Source organism: Microtus pennsylvanicus, chromosome 9 (genome assembly GCF_037038515.1).
Source record: "Microtus pennsylvanicus isolate mMicPen1 chromosome 9, mMicPen1.hap1, whole genome shotgun sequence".
In the NCBI taxonomy this organism is placed as follows: domain Eukaryota; kingdom Metazoa; phylum Chordata; class Mammalia; order Rodentia; family Cricetidae; genus Microtus; species Microtus pennsylvanicus.
The window spans coordinates 57,449,577-57,464,133 of NC_134587.1; the positions used below are offsets into that span (position 1 = coordinate 57,449,577).

The 14,557-nt window shown below is 41.4% G+C and overlaps 1 protein-coding gene across 2 annotated transcripts in view; it reads right to left on the reverse strand.

Moving 5' to 3' along the window:
- Nalf1 (NALCN channel auxiliary factor 1) overlaps nucleotides 1-14,557 on the reverse strand; it is a 454,783-nt gene that overhangs the window by 269,854 nt on the left and 170,372 nt on the right. The gene's annotated exons all lie outside the window — the stretch shown is intronic.

Consider the following 14,557-nt stretch of genomic DNA (forward strand, 5'->3'; position numbering starts at 1 on the left):
TATCCCCACTATGCCTTATATGGGACAGATAATTCCCATTTATGAGGATATTAAAATAGAAGTAGGCACTGATAAAGCACACTGATAAGACCATGGACCAAATTTATTCATACTTCCAAGACTTAACTCTATTAAGGCACCACTCTCCTTCGGACAAAATAGGTAAATCTTATCCATCCTTAAGTCCCAAATTTATCTTCCATTGAAAAGGTTCTTAATAATCAAATCTTAATAAAGAATTCTCTTTGTTGCCACCTGAAAATAGGTACAAATAAACTTTGAAAGCTACTGAAAGTCCTTTCACTGGACGGACAGACAGACCGGCCAGCATCGGTAGAGCAAAGTGAGCAAATACGAAATGCTCTGACCTGAAAACCCACGCCCGACAAGGGGAATGAACCCTTCATTAATCTTATAATACATGTGGGGCTTACTTCTAAAATTTTATCTCAGGAGCAAGCAAATGAGAGTTGACTTTCTCAAGCTTTCATAGAGCTGTAGGACAAGGCATCAGCCTTTGGTCAACTTGCGGCGAAAACAGAATTATTGGATGAGGTTCCAGAGCTGATGCTGTAGCCCCACATCTTTCCATTGAAGCCCAGCCTCTGCGCAGTGGCTTCACTCTGGGAAATTACCAGCCACTTATCATCACCTGCTTCCTGCTTGCAGGGGCCTCGTAACCCAGCTGACAGCCTCTGCCATCTGTTCTTGGATAATAGTCAAGGGGAATAAATACCCAGGAACAACAAAGCGTCCCTTCTGGAGGGTTTTTTTTTTTCTGACATTACCACATACTGACCTCATAAACACTCTGCATGCTATTTGATTAATTTAATCACTGACTTCACAAAATTCACTCTGCTGGGGACAATGTCAATCTTCTGAAATCTCAGGCAAACCACATATTCCATTAGTTTCGTGCATGCATTTAGCGCTACAATTTTTGTATATGATGAACGTGAGATTCAAACGGTACACTCAAGATCTAATGCAGAGAGCTGAAGATCTGCAGGGACACGAGCACCTCAGCAGGGGACAAGGACGAGTGAATCTCCAGTCACTGCATACCTTCTGCAAAGCAAGGTCCATGTATCTGGAGAAAGGTGAAGAGGAATGCCAGTCACCCATGATCCAGACATTCTAGAAAGTTCTTTGGCCTGAAGTTCTATCACTTACATTGTAGAAGTTTAGGTCTATTTTCTTCTTTAAAGAGTGTGATCAGTTATCAACTTATCATCTTCAAAGGCTGGTAAAGATATGGAACATTGGGAAGTTCAAAGGCTGGCTTACACCACCAGTAACCACAGATGTCCAACAGGCACGCACAGGGACTCCAGTTCTCTGTCGCTCCAAACAGAGAGAGTGGGAGACCCTCTCTCTCGTACAACATTATCGTTTTCGTGTTTCTTTGCACTTACTTTTATTACATTTAAATACATTACAGTTAAATAAATTACATTTAGGTAGGCTATTGTATTTATCTATTTATGGGAAGGAGGCCATCCACAGGTTGTAACCAGAGATACCGTGACTTGGGGATCTTTTTAGTCTCGCTAAGTCCGGGTTTATACATTAGACTCAGAGCCTGCATGATCAACAAATGGAAGAGACACTCCTCAAGGTACTTTCTCATCATTCCAGGCTTCTAGCACCCACACCCGACTCTTCTAACATTCACGGCGAATGACAGTGGGGTCTAGACTCCTCATTCAGAGAAAAACAGGGCTTGGAATTATGAGTAAATAAATAAGATGTCACTGTGGAAAGAGAATTGAAGTTCTTTAAATTTGCTATGATTAATGTTGTGCAAATGCACTTCAGGAAATCTGTAGATTAGAGACAGGTTGTAGAAGTCTCCTGGAACTCTACACTTGAAAAAATAACCACAAAGTGGTTTTTAAGGTGCATTTTTAATTATGTGTATATGTAGGAAAATTACAGGAACATAGATCCAGCTGTGCACAGAGACAAGAAGAGGCTATCAGTTCCCTAGAGATATTAGTGAGCTACCCACCATGGGTGCTGGGAACAAACTTTTGTCTTCTGCAAGAGCAGCACATGTTCTAACCACCAGGTCATCTTTCTAGATGCAGGAAAAAAAGTCTTAAACTTAGTTCCAACTGTTGCTCCTGAATACAACCATCTTTGCATGGAGATAGCCCCTGGTCCATCTTTGGCTATAAAATCCAGATGCTCAGGTCTGTTGTAAAAGATGGTGTAATATGCACATATAACCTGCATATGGGTCATAATAGATTACTTATAATTCCCAACGCAATGTAAACACAGTAGTTGTGCTTCATTTGTAGACTAATGATAAGAAAAAACATGTGCATAGATGTAGTACAGATGTGATTTTTTTTTCCAGATAGGTTTGCTCTATAGATACAGACCCCATTGATTGAATCTGCAGTCATGGAACCTAAGTATATAGAGGTCTGACACATTTGATTCTTCCTTAAAGATCTGCCCAGTATTCAGGCTAGTGCCAGGCAACTGAGGTTAATCAGATTTCAAATGGCTCCCCCAGTGGCTCTGAGGGTCGACATGGCAGAAAATTCCGTGATCGAGACTGATAAAACCATCTGTCTATATGGTTCTTCTGACTCGGGTGTGGATTCTGTGAAAGCAAAGACCTCAAATATGAGGCAGTGCAAAGATCAATAACCAGTCTCTAAGGAGGATCAATCTGACAAGAGATAAAACATCCCAGCTACAAGGCTGTCCCGTTGAGGGCAGTCTTTCCCTGTCTGCGCTGTGCTGTGATTTAATCTCTGCTACGAGGCAGAGAAAATAAGATCACAAACACAAATGTCACTTTAGAGATGGTAATTGCGTCCACGAGATCAGTTTCATTCTTTGACCTGGACAGAAGGGAATGAGGGAAAAAGATGAAAGAAATAATGAGTGAGATAAACCAGGCAGTTGGATGGGAGGACGCAAAGCACTTGATCCTGGTGTGAGAGAAAAGCATGGAGGGGCCATTCACATGGCAAAAATTAGTCTGGGGTTCAGAAAGTTTCAGAACTTTGCCTAGGAATGAAGGAGACATACATGCTCTGACCCAAGACCCAAAGTTATGTTTGTCCTGATTTTTATTAACAAAATTGTTATCCTTGTTTTTCTTTTCAGTAGGATGAAGTTATGAGCAGAAGAGAAATTTGTGAAACTTTGTCACAGGTCCGTACGGCTAGACTATAAACAATACTTGTTGCTTTTCCTCTGTAGCTCTCTGGGTAGTGGCATTTCAATTTTATTTTAATAAATAAAGCTTACCTGCCAATCTAAGAGTAAAATTGCTCCTCTGGTCAGCCTTACCAGGCAGTGGTAACACACACCTTTAATCCCAGTAGCCACACTAGTTTACCATAGAAACTGGGTAGTACATGCCTTTAATCCCAGTGGTGCATGCCTTTAATCCCAGAACTAGAGAGGATTATAAAATGGGAGGAAACAGCTCTCAGACACAGTCTCATTCTGAGATTCCTGGAGGCAGGATCGCTATTTCAGACTGAGGTCATGGTAAGAACCAGTGGCTGGCTGCTTTGCTTTTCGGATCTTCAGGTTGAACCCTAACTTCTCTCTCCGAGTTTTTATTAATTGGGTTTCATCTGTGGCATGGCACAATAAAAAACTGAACCAGTAAGGTAAGAACGAATTAACCCTTGAGTACCTGCGGGTCGTCTTCTTGCTGTCTCGATTTATCATAATATTTACTTCCACATATTTACTTAATAAAATGCTGCCCATTCATCAAAGGCTTTCCCTCAATTTTTTTCCTGAAGTGGGCCAACTTAGAACATATTACTATACTTTACTCTATGTCTCCCTACTACCCAGTGATATCCAAAAGGCTCTTTACAGGCCATTACTGATAGACATCCACTTTAGTGGAGAATGAAGCCCAGAGAGGCTTAACAGAAACTAATTCATCAAATAAATTAATGATCTACATTATTTTAAGCAGTTTTGAATCTCTGTCTTGATGCAATATGACTGAGTGTGGATGTGGTTCAAGGTCTGGGGAAAATGAGTCGAGAAACATGCAAGCCTTGGGAAAGAGAAACAGTTTTAAGCGTGTCTACAGAACAACAAAAACAAAACCCCCATGGAATTCGGCAATTGCCAAGCATTGAGCGAAGACAATTTCACCTTAGAGGAGATGAGAAGAATCAGCAGAGAGCCACGGGGCTGGCCATTTCTGTGTATCGATGAACACTGTTCCATATTTATAAACTAATTACTTGCGAATAGAAAAATTACAGCCAATGGAAATATACTTTATTGGGTAATCTCTGGTGTGTCACCCTTTAAATATCCACCTCTACACATGGTGGAGAAAAATTATCCTTTTAATTTTGGTCTTTTCTTGCCCTTGGTAATATGGCAATATCTTTCTATGTGCAAATAAAACTGAATTGCATTTCCAGGAATAGTGGAGGAAAAAAAAAGATAAACCCAAACTTGTGAATGTCTGCTAATGGCTTATTATAACCTGATGCTATTTGAAGAAATAGTGTATTTAAAAGTGCCAAAGTGATCAGCTTAATCAAAGGTGAGCAAATATTACTTCTCCACATAATTAAATTACTATCCATTTTAATTGAAAAATTGCCTAAACTCTTCAATACAGAGAATGGTAAACATGATATTGCCAAGATATTTTGGACCCGGCTTTTATTCCTGGCTTCTTGCTGTTTGGGGAGTAGTGTGTATAATGAAATGTCAGCAATCAAGAGTCAAATGCCTGCTTATGATTTTACAAATTGCTGTTTATCTAGTCCTCTTCTTCCTGCCTTTCAACATGCTTGATGAATACTGACTCAATCGAAGCCATTATAAAAATCCAGAAGATAAATTTAAATGGACGATTTTCACCATCATTAAAATTTTAGATTTGTTTCCAGGTCATAAGAGAAGCCAGCGGCAAATTTCAGCTGCCTGAATTTTGGTTTAGCATTTAATAAATAGAAAGCAGTAAATGCTTTTTTTCTGTGAAAAAACTCACAAGGGATAGAGATTCATGAGCATTATTTTGGGGGGATTTTATGTGAATTGAATCACCAACAATTGGGATATTTTGTTAAGTATTCTACAGGTTAACATTTCATTTTATGGATATATTTTAATACATAAACCGATATGTGTCTTTCTTTTATTCCTTATTTTTTTATTTTATTTGTTTAAGACATGATCCTATAACCCAAGCTGGCTTGGAGCTCCCAGTCACCCATCCTTACGCTCCTGATCACTGAAATTATTATTAGACCACCGTGAGGGTAGCTCTTCGGTAAGTGATTTAACCATGAGATTTCCCCCGTACATTAAATAATAGCTACAGTTGTCTCCAAGCCTTAAATTAATTTCGCGAGAGCTCAACTGCTATTGTTTGGCTCTCATAACATTTCATATGAATCCCTCTGAATTATATGTAATTAGGCTGTGATTGTGATACAAAACATAGAAATGAAATATTTCCAAAACACAATAATACACACACAATTAGATTCTGATTAAGAGTAAGATTATCTGGTGAGCTAGCTAGCGTGTTCTTTGATTGCCTGAGTTTTGAAACCTCTCCTGAGTCATCGCTCACATGCCACGGTTACACTGTCCCCATTCACGAGCAACTTGTTAATGAAGGAAATGGTCAAACAGATCACATGTCTACACGAAAAGTGTGTCACGGGGGGGGGGGGGGGGGGGGAGGGTGCGGTGGTCCGCGGCACCCTTTCACTATTGCCCTTAGTAGCAGACAGCCGCGCTTTACTGTGTCATTTGCATGGAATGAAATTTTCTTGCCGCTCCCCTCTTCCTCTATGGCAAGAAAGAGGCTGGAGATGCAGCGAGATCATAATTACAATAGTCATGTGACCGCTTTGACAAACATCACCCCCATACAGTTAGCAAAAGGTCTTATCACTGTTTGTCATGTAGAGATGAATGTAAAGGCTTTAAAACGTAGGTGGATGGGAAGCATCGCATGAACGCTTCAACATCTGCCTCGCAGGCGAGGATTTTATTTATGTAGGTTATTCTCATCGCAAAGAGGAATGAGATCATTAGCGTCCCTGTTTCTAAATGGTTTAGAGTAATTTAGGACAGAGCGCAGCATCCAGCCTATTCTTCTGACGCACTCTGCCGCCTTAGGGATGACGTACTGAACAAGCGTGCCTGTTGGCTGAGAGAGAACACAGCTGTTTAAGTTACAGACGGCTACTTAAGGAGTGAACCGTCAACCTGCCTATTAATCACCAAGGAAAGATCTGCTTATCCTAGTACAGAGACCAGCGAAATATGTTGCATATTTCTCAAATTTTAGATCAGGAAGGATTCATGGATCAAGGTGGTAGAGATACTCTCAAAGGTTGGGGCCAGGCTTTAAAGTTTCTCACTCCTCGCCTAGGCATTTGCACAACTGTCACAGGTCTCTAGGACACTGGTTAGTACCACAGAGTGTGATTTACTGTTGTCTGCTAACTCAGTAGTTCAGTGTCTCAGCTTGTCGGCTCTGGCGTGGTTATTACTGCCGATGTCATCAAGGTTTCCAGAGAGAACTGAGAGGAGAGAGTGGAGCGGAGAAGGTATGCAGCTGTGCCTGTCAGGCTTGTTTACTTCGAGGCCGAGGAAGTCGGGGTTGTTAAAGAAAGTGGAGCCATTAGACTGAGAGCACGGGCTAATCTCAAGCGGTACGGCTCAGATAGGGATGCAGGCGGCTGCGTTTGCCCATGTCCAGAGACTCCAAGTCCTCTGCAGCTACAGCCGCAGGGGTTAAAGCCTCCGCTCAAACTCCCTTCTCTCAGCCTTGCAGATAAGGATCCGTCCAGCCGTCTCCTTCCTTTGGACCTCTATTGTCTAAAAGCCTCCATCACGGTCCCTTCTGTTCTCCAGCTTCCTGAGCCAGGATGCACAGGGACTGCAACTTTCATCAGCAGATTCCCACAATGCATTGTGCTTCAGCACTGGGGAAATAATGACTCACTGTGCTAATTTGCCTCAACACGGTCCCCTGGATTACTGCTTGGAAAATCAAGCAATCAATGAAGGTTGATGAGTTAATTTATGAATAATAGAAATGAATTATTTGTATGAATCTGAGCAGAAATGTGCTGTTAATTACTTTGTTCCATTAATACAATCAATCTCTCTCCTTCCCCCTTTCTTTTCTCACTATTCATCACTTCTGTCTCACTATAATCATATAGATATAGAGATATAGATATAGATACATAAGTGTTTCCAACTGAATGCATATTTCTTCTGCTCATTTGATCAGTCTGGACATTCTCAAAACACTACACACCATTCTCTTTCAAAGACATTCTACATGTTCTAGCCATTAACACTTATTATAGACATGAACAATGAAACCCCAAATAGGCAAAACTATGTCCCACGGCCTCATATAGTTATGTTTAAAGTATAATATAGCTTACAGTAGTTCCTAGGTAAACCAAGATTCAATGGCAACTATCCTTTTATGTTAAAATTAAGGTAGCTGTTGCTTTCTGTTGGTTTGCTTGCTTGTTTGTTTTTCCTGAAAGCATAGGTTAAGGCGCTGGGATCTCAAGCAACGTTGATAAAACTAAATGTCTCTCCTATATAGTATGGCTGCATTAGCTGTTATGTCAGTACTTTATTATCTGATTATTATGCAATTCTGAATATTAGACATCCTGAGAATTGACCTGTTAGATGAATATTCTTACACGGGTAGCTTGAAAGCACTTAAGGACACCTCGTTCATCCTGTCCCCTGTGGTGATATTTGTTTGTGTTGTAAAACAAACACAGCCTGCCTGAGGATCAGAGGGTAGAGCTAGTCACTCAAGTCAGCTAGAGAACCCAGGCAGTGGTGGTGCACACCTTTAATCCCAACACTTGAGAGGCAGAGGCAGATCAAGGTCTGTGAGTTCAAGGCCACCCTGGGCTACAGGAGACTGATCCTGTCTAAAAGGGAACCAGAGTCAGGCAGTCGTGGCTCATACCTTTAATCCCAGTACTTGGGAGTATTGCACCTTTAATCCCAGCACTAGGAAGTTGGAGACAGGAAGGGATATGGCTGGGCAGAGAGAGGAATATAAGGCAGGAGGAGACAGGACATTCAGCTTGAGGATTCAGAGGGACAGGATTGACCCTTTAACCTGAGAGTTCAGTAAAGGTAAGATCTAGAGGCTGGCTGCTCTGCTTCTCTGGTCTTTCAGCATTAACCCCTATATTTGACTCTGGGTTTTTATTATTAAAACCAATTACAATTCTTGCTACAGTCCCAAGTACCACAAAAAAGGGAAATCACTCTCTTCACCTTCTTTGAACTGATTTGACTTTCATATGCATGTACTGAGTGTACAAAGCAAAGCCCAGCCTTTCTTCAGGCTCCTTACAGTGAAACTGCTAACCTAGTTACCTTGACTTTACCCTTCTGCCTGTAACCTAGGACAATTCCCCTGCAAACAAAGTGCTTTGATGACATCACATCATGTGGCCCTTAGCAAAATCACTTATGCGCCCAACACTCCGAGGGTGGAATCCTGTGTTTTCCATGATTGGTACTAAATTAGCATTGGCCCTAGGAGCCAAGTGAAACTGGAATGACCTCCTCTGGACATGTCTACGGCCCATCATCGACGTGAATTCCGTTTCATAGCCAGCTAAAATAGCTCAGACTAAACGAGCCCAGTCCCATGTCTCAGTTCGAAGGCTGATACTTATTTTCCTAACAGTGAAAACGGCCTTGTTGTTAGTGTATACTTTAAAGCGATCTCATTTTGCCAGCCATGTTTTAAGATACACCCCGATTTATCTGAATAGCTCTGTCTGACAGCGTTCCCGGGTAGCAGCCTCGACCCTGCGTGGCATGGGAGTGAATACCAGCAACAGCAAGCAAGCACAAAGATAGGGCTTCAAGAATTCCACCTATTTTCACAGCAACTGTAGGAGGGTCCCACTCCACAGACGGTCACAGATTCTCAGAGACTTTCCCCTTATTAATATAGAACACCATCTGTGTTGTGAGCTCAGATTTTGGGTATCCCAGAGGCTCTGGTTTACAAATTTAGCTCTTAGCCACTGGTACCAAAAAAGAAAAAGGAAAATATTAAAGGATGGGACAGATATTGCAAGAACACAACATAGTATTTGGTGGGGAGTAGTGGGGCATGGGCAATAAAAAGAAACCTATCTCCAGTGGAGGAGTGATGGAATTGAGAAGAGTTAAGTAAATTTAAGTCAAAATCTCCATCCAGGAGGGTAGTTATGTCTATCGACTACTAGAAAGAATGTCTCCTTATAGGTAAAGGAAGTTCTCCTTTCTTTTACTTAGCGCTTTTATTCTCAAATTGGTATCATGCTCTTTTGAGGTGAGTTCTCAGAGGCTGACACATGTCACTTAAATAACAGGGACCGGGTGTCCTGTCTGTCATTCCACTTTCCCTTTTTCTTCATAATATCTTTCTGAAAGTAGGGCATAACCACACCATTTCTCTTCAAATGCATGCACACACACGCACACACACACACACACACACACACACAAATACAACCCGCTCAAACTCAATCTGTATGTCACCAAAATGCTTCTTCAGATGGAGAGTAAGCAGTTCCTTTGAAGTCACTCTTTGACTTGGGTGTGATTGTTAAGAACATTGGTATACAGCAGTATGTCCACTACCGTACACACTCACACACGGAGAAACGCACATGTGGCGCTCTTACACACTCATAGGTATAAATCATAGTAAAATGGTGCTTCCTATGCCCAATTTACGAGTCCCGCTCAGCAAGTCATCCTGTGTCCCTGGGAAACAAAACTCTGTGCTGTGTCAACAGGACAACCAAGATGCTTGGGTGTCAGCCTGCACTTTGGGCTCCCACTGAGGCCATCGCACAGGCATTGGAATGATCATCTTTTCAGAACCTCTACTCTTCTATAATAGAGGAACCATCCACGTATTGAATTGTGTAAATGACTTGCTCTCGAAAAACATGCAAAAGCTACCACAGCGAAATGGTCGGCGCTTGGCTCTTCAATACAATTATAGATTAGAGCAGACTGTATCCTGGCACCAAGACTAGGAGTGTATAGAATTTTAAAATGGAAATAGTTTTTGGTGCTAATTATAAAGGTTATGTAATGACTTAAAAATCAATCAGTACTATAAAGAATAAAACATCGTATGCCCCATGACTTTGATAGTAAACATCATTTTCTGTCTGTTTCAAACATACAAACAAGCACACACATTCACACACAGCCTAACTTGAAATGCTAGTGCAATTTTGTTTTCACGGAGGTTTGTGTTATGAACACCAGCTTTTGCTGATCTCTACTTTGTCTTTAGTAATAATTTCTTATCCTTTGGCTGACTGCTTGCATTTTCTAATTTCTAAATATCTGAGCCACTGAAAACTCGGCTCCTCTCTGGTAGTTTCAGCCTGCATCATGGTGTTGAGAAGATTCAATAGGACAGCTTCCCAAATATCCAACTCCAGCCCTCACGCTAAAAGGCCAGCTTCATAGAAACCAAGCTGACATCATTAATTGGATGCCTCAGGTACCTGTCAAAGCCAATGCCACCAGAAAGATCTGGAAAAAAATTTTTTGTTGTTACTGCTTTATCTAGCCAAAAATGTCAATCTGCTCTCTATACTTTGGAACTTATCTTTCAGGTGAGCTCGTGTTCTGTATGTAACCAACTGTGTCACATACATGTTTACAGAGTTGAAGTCTGGTCAAACCACCTTCTCACAGACAGCCCGCTGCCCCATCTGTCAGAGGCAGTCAGCGCGCATGCTACCCTCTCCCCTGTCACAAGGCAAGGAGCGGCCCTTGTCTTCTCCTACTATTATCACCCTACATGGCTTTCTTTTCTGAGTGCAAATTAATCCAGCGAGATTGGACTGGGGACGCAGTGTTGATCCAGTGCTGCCGGTGTTTCTTCAAAGGTTAAGAGTACCTGATGCTCAGTAAGCATTTGGGAAGTTAATCCCGCCCGGTTCTCTACTCGACCAGGTTTTTCTGCTTCCTATCTAGAAATGGATTGAATGGAGTCAAGCATGAAGCATTCTACTGAGACCCGTTCAGTCCATTGCAGGTGGAACTGAGAGCTGCATGAGGGCGTACATGTAGTAAATGTGTGGAAATGAGAGCCGGATGAGGGTAGACATGTATTCCTTAGTAAATGTGTGGCCAGTCCTTTTGAGCCAGATGAAGAACCTGGCAAAGATATGGAGTGAGTAGAAAAGGCAGAGCAGGTTACCAACTATCTCAACACAAACTCTCTGGCCAAAGTTATGGGTCGGAAAGAAACCGTTGGCAAATTCAACATTTATTTTCATTGAGTTTCTTTTTTAATTAAAATTGATCTTCTAATTGTTTCATAAAGCAATGTAAAACTCCATCTAAATGAAATCTCTTTCATTTCATTCATATTCAATTTAATAATTAGCTGTAAAGCGGAAAGGCTGCTGAAACATTACTGCAAAACCATTTCTAAAGGAAAGGCATTTTAATTCACATATTCTAGGTAAGCAATAAACTCATAGCCCCATGGTCTACAGGAAAATCAAATCTACAGAAGTTCAGTTTTTTACTTTAAAAAAAGTGATTATATTATATCTGCTCAGAAAATTCACAGAGTCCAGTGGCATTTCCTCCTTCTTCATAAGGATTTGGAGCACAGTTTCCCTCCCATTTATATGGTCAGACTGCTTAGAAGACTCCAAATCAAAACACATAAAGCAACATCATTTGAACCCAGATCAGCAGATTTGCTTTAATTCCTCAGGGAATCCGTCTGAGCAAAGCACTGCTGATTTTAGAGAAGTAGATAATGTCCTATTGTCCACATATCTGACACTCTTTAGGAAGGTCAGTGAATAAGAAACTTAGTTATTCTGTGATCTATACCTAGGGCTACAGAAATAAAACTCACGGGAGAGGAAGGCAGTATACTGTTGGGTGTGTCATTCAAACACCATGTTTTCATTGTAGAAAATTAAGTTCATGACAAGAAGATTATTTACAAAGGCTTCTATGCTGCCTGCAATTCCCCCAGTGACCACAGTTAATAGGCGAGTCTCATGAAGTCACCTGCATCTTCAGAGTATTGTAGCTAAACCCTCAGCTGGAAGGGGCCGATGTCCTTGCAGCCCCACTACCTCCTCTGTTACACAGAATGTAATGATCCTACAAACAGTAGAGACAGCCGCTCTCCGTTTTCTGGTACTAATATAGCAGTTGTAATTCTCGGAGCTTTCCGTGTGTCTTATGTAGACTATAGTGGTGTGACCTGAAGTTAATAGAGCATCATTCCTGATTATAGATAAAAGAATTGAAGTTTTATCATCTACCCAAGGCAACAGAATGATGGACTTGTGGGTTTTATCGCAGATTATCTTCAGAGGGAAGTCTCCATTTTGCCTTCTTATGCCCTAAAGGATGTTTGACAGAGAGAACATCCAAGTCTGGCTTCCACTGTGATGAGAGCCTCTTGTCTTATTAGCACGACTGATAAATTCTCGTGTTTTCTTTCAATCAAAGTGCTAAAAGCTTGGTAGGCTTCTAGTATTCACTGAGCAGCTGTTTAAGAAGCAAGACCATGCTGTGGAAGGCGAGGACATCATTCCTAACTTCTTGTTAACCATTCTAGGGCTTGGCTTACAAATTCATAGTAGATTCAACAACTAAGATGAACTCACCTGCCTGTTTCCTATTCTCTGTCTTATGATATGTTTGTTTCTTTTATCTATTATTTTTACTGTGGTTCCTATTTATGAACTTTTCATAAGATGATTTATTTATAAATCAGGATCCTATAAAGGGAGGACTCCTAGAACCTTCTTGGAAATTCATTTACCTAGGACATCAAATGTTCTCCTACTGGGAAGGGGGAATCTTTTTCCATATGGCATGTTTCCCGAAGTCTCAGCATAAGTGCCATAGCCTACACTAAGTGGCTCTCGTCACCGCTGCTGAAAAACTTCCCTCCACACAGGGAAACACACTGATGAAGAGAACATTTGCTCCAACACTTTCTAACAGAGTACCCGTTCCCACGCTGGGAAGCTAATGCCTTACTGCTATGTCATTCTAAAGACTTATTAGGACCCAGCCAGACTGAACCATTAAAATCACAATCCATCAGGGAACACAGAACTTGGAATGTTTCAATTTTAATGCTCAAAAATCAAATCTCCATTGTATTTCCCTGAGGAACAGAATTCATTGCTCATGTGTACAGGACAGACAAAGTATGTTTTTAAACATTCAAAGTTACCTGTACAATATAAAGTTAGAAATTGAGCACTTTAGAACTCTACTGTGTTGCTGAATCAAGGACACCGACGGCCACAGTGACACCACGGGACATGAGTCACTCACTGTCCACCCACCAGTCTCGTGCACCTGTGCATGTTTTGAAAGGAAGGACTTGAAGTCACAATAGATAAGAGAAAAATTCCATCTGAAGACTATCACTTTCCTAATAAAATTCTTGTTTCCAGGATGAGCCCGCATTTGCCTGATTGACTGATTTGACATTGTCTGCTGTGACGCTCTGCCTCTGAGGAATCCCTGCGTGGAATTTCTTAAAGATAAATTAAATCTGTCTCGAAAGGCAAGGTGATAGATTGGCCTTGATCTGTTTTCCTTCCACAGCTCCCTAACTTCACTCAATTAACAAGGGCAGCGTCTGATGCTTGCTCTGCCCCAATCTGGTTGTAACTGGAGGCAGCGTTCTCTCGGCTCCTCCCAAGGCTGATTTCTACGACACTCAGACTCTAGTTCTTGAGGTGCCCTTGGAACACATGAGGGGAGTCTGCAAGCTCAAAGATGTCCAACAACGAGGATTTAGAGGTGATTCGGCTGAAATCAAGAGTTAAGAGAAAGTCATAATGACCTTACAAATAATAAGATCACTACATAAGGAACTCGCTTTCATCTTGTTGACACGTGAGAAGGCACTGGTACAACACACAAGCTAGAAACCCTCTGAGCTTACCATTCAGAAGGCTAAGAATTGCGTATGCAGGAAACCGCCCAACAAAAAAAATGTAGGCTTAATGAATTAAAAGGCAAAGGAGTATTGTGTATATATACATATATAAATCACACACACACAAACGGATCTTTTTTTTTTCAAAGTTTAGTGGTGCTAAAACTCTTGAGATCAGGACAACACTGTAAATAGTGATGATCTCAAATAAACAAGCAACAGCTGCATCTCTTTGATTGCATTGATTTGTTAAGGACCAGAACCAAGCTTTCCTTCCACCGTGATGCTCCGTACCTGCACCGGCATCTCTGTTGCTCCCTCTCTTCTCCTCCCTGGCTCTGCATGGGCCCCACTGGCCACTGTTGCATAGTTAAAAGGATGCCACAGTTAAAACCTTGCAGGCTGGCTTTGGCCAAGCTGGGCCAAAGTAACTGTCCTCACTAATCGCGTCTCTCTGGGAACGTTCTTAAAAATCCCGGCTTTACTTTCCATTCTTTAATAGCAGATTAATTTCAGAAACTGCATTATAAAATTTCCTGATGGTTGGATGAACATTGCATGGGA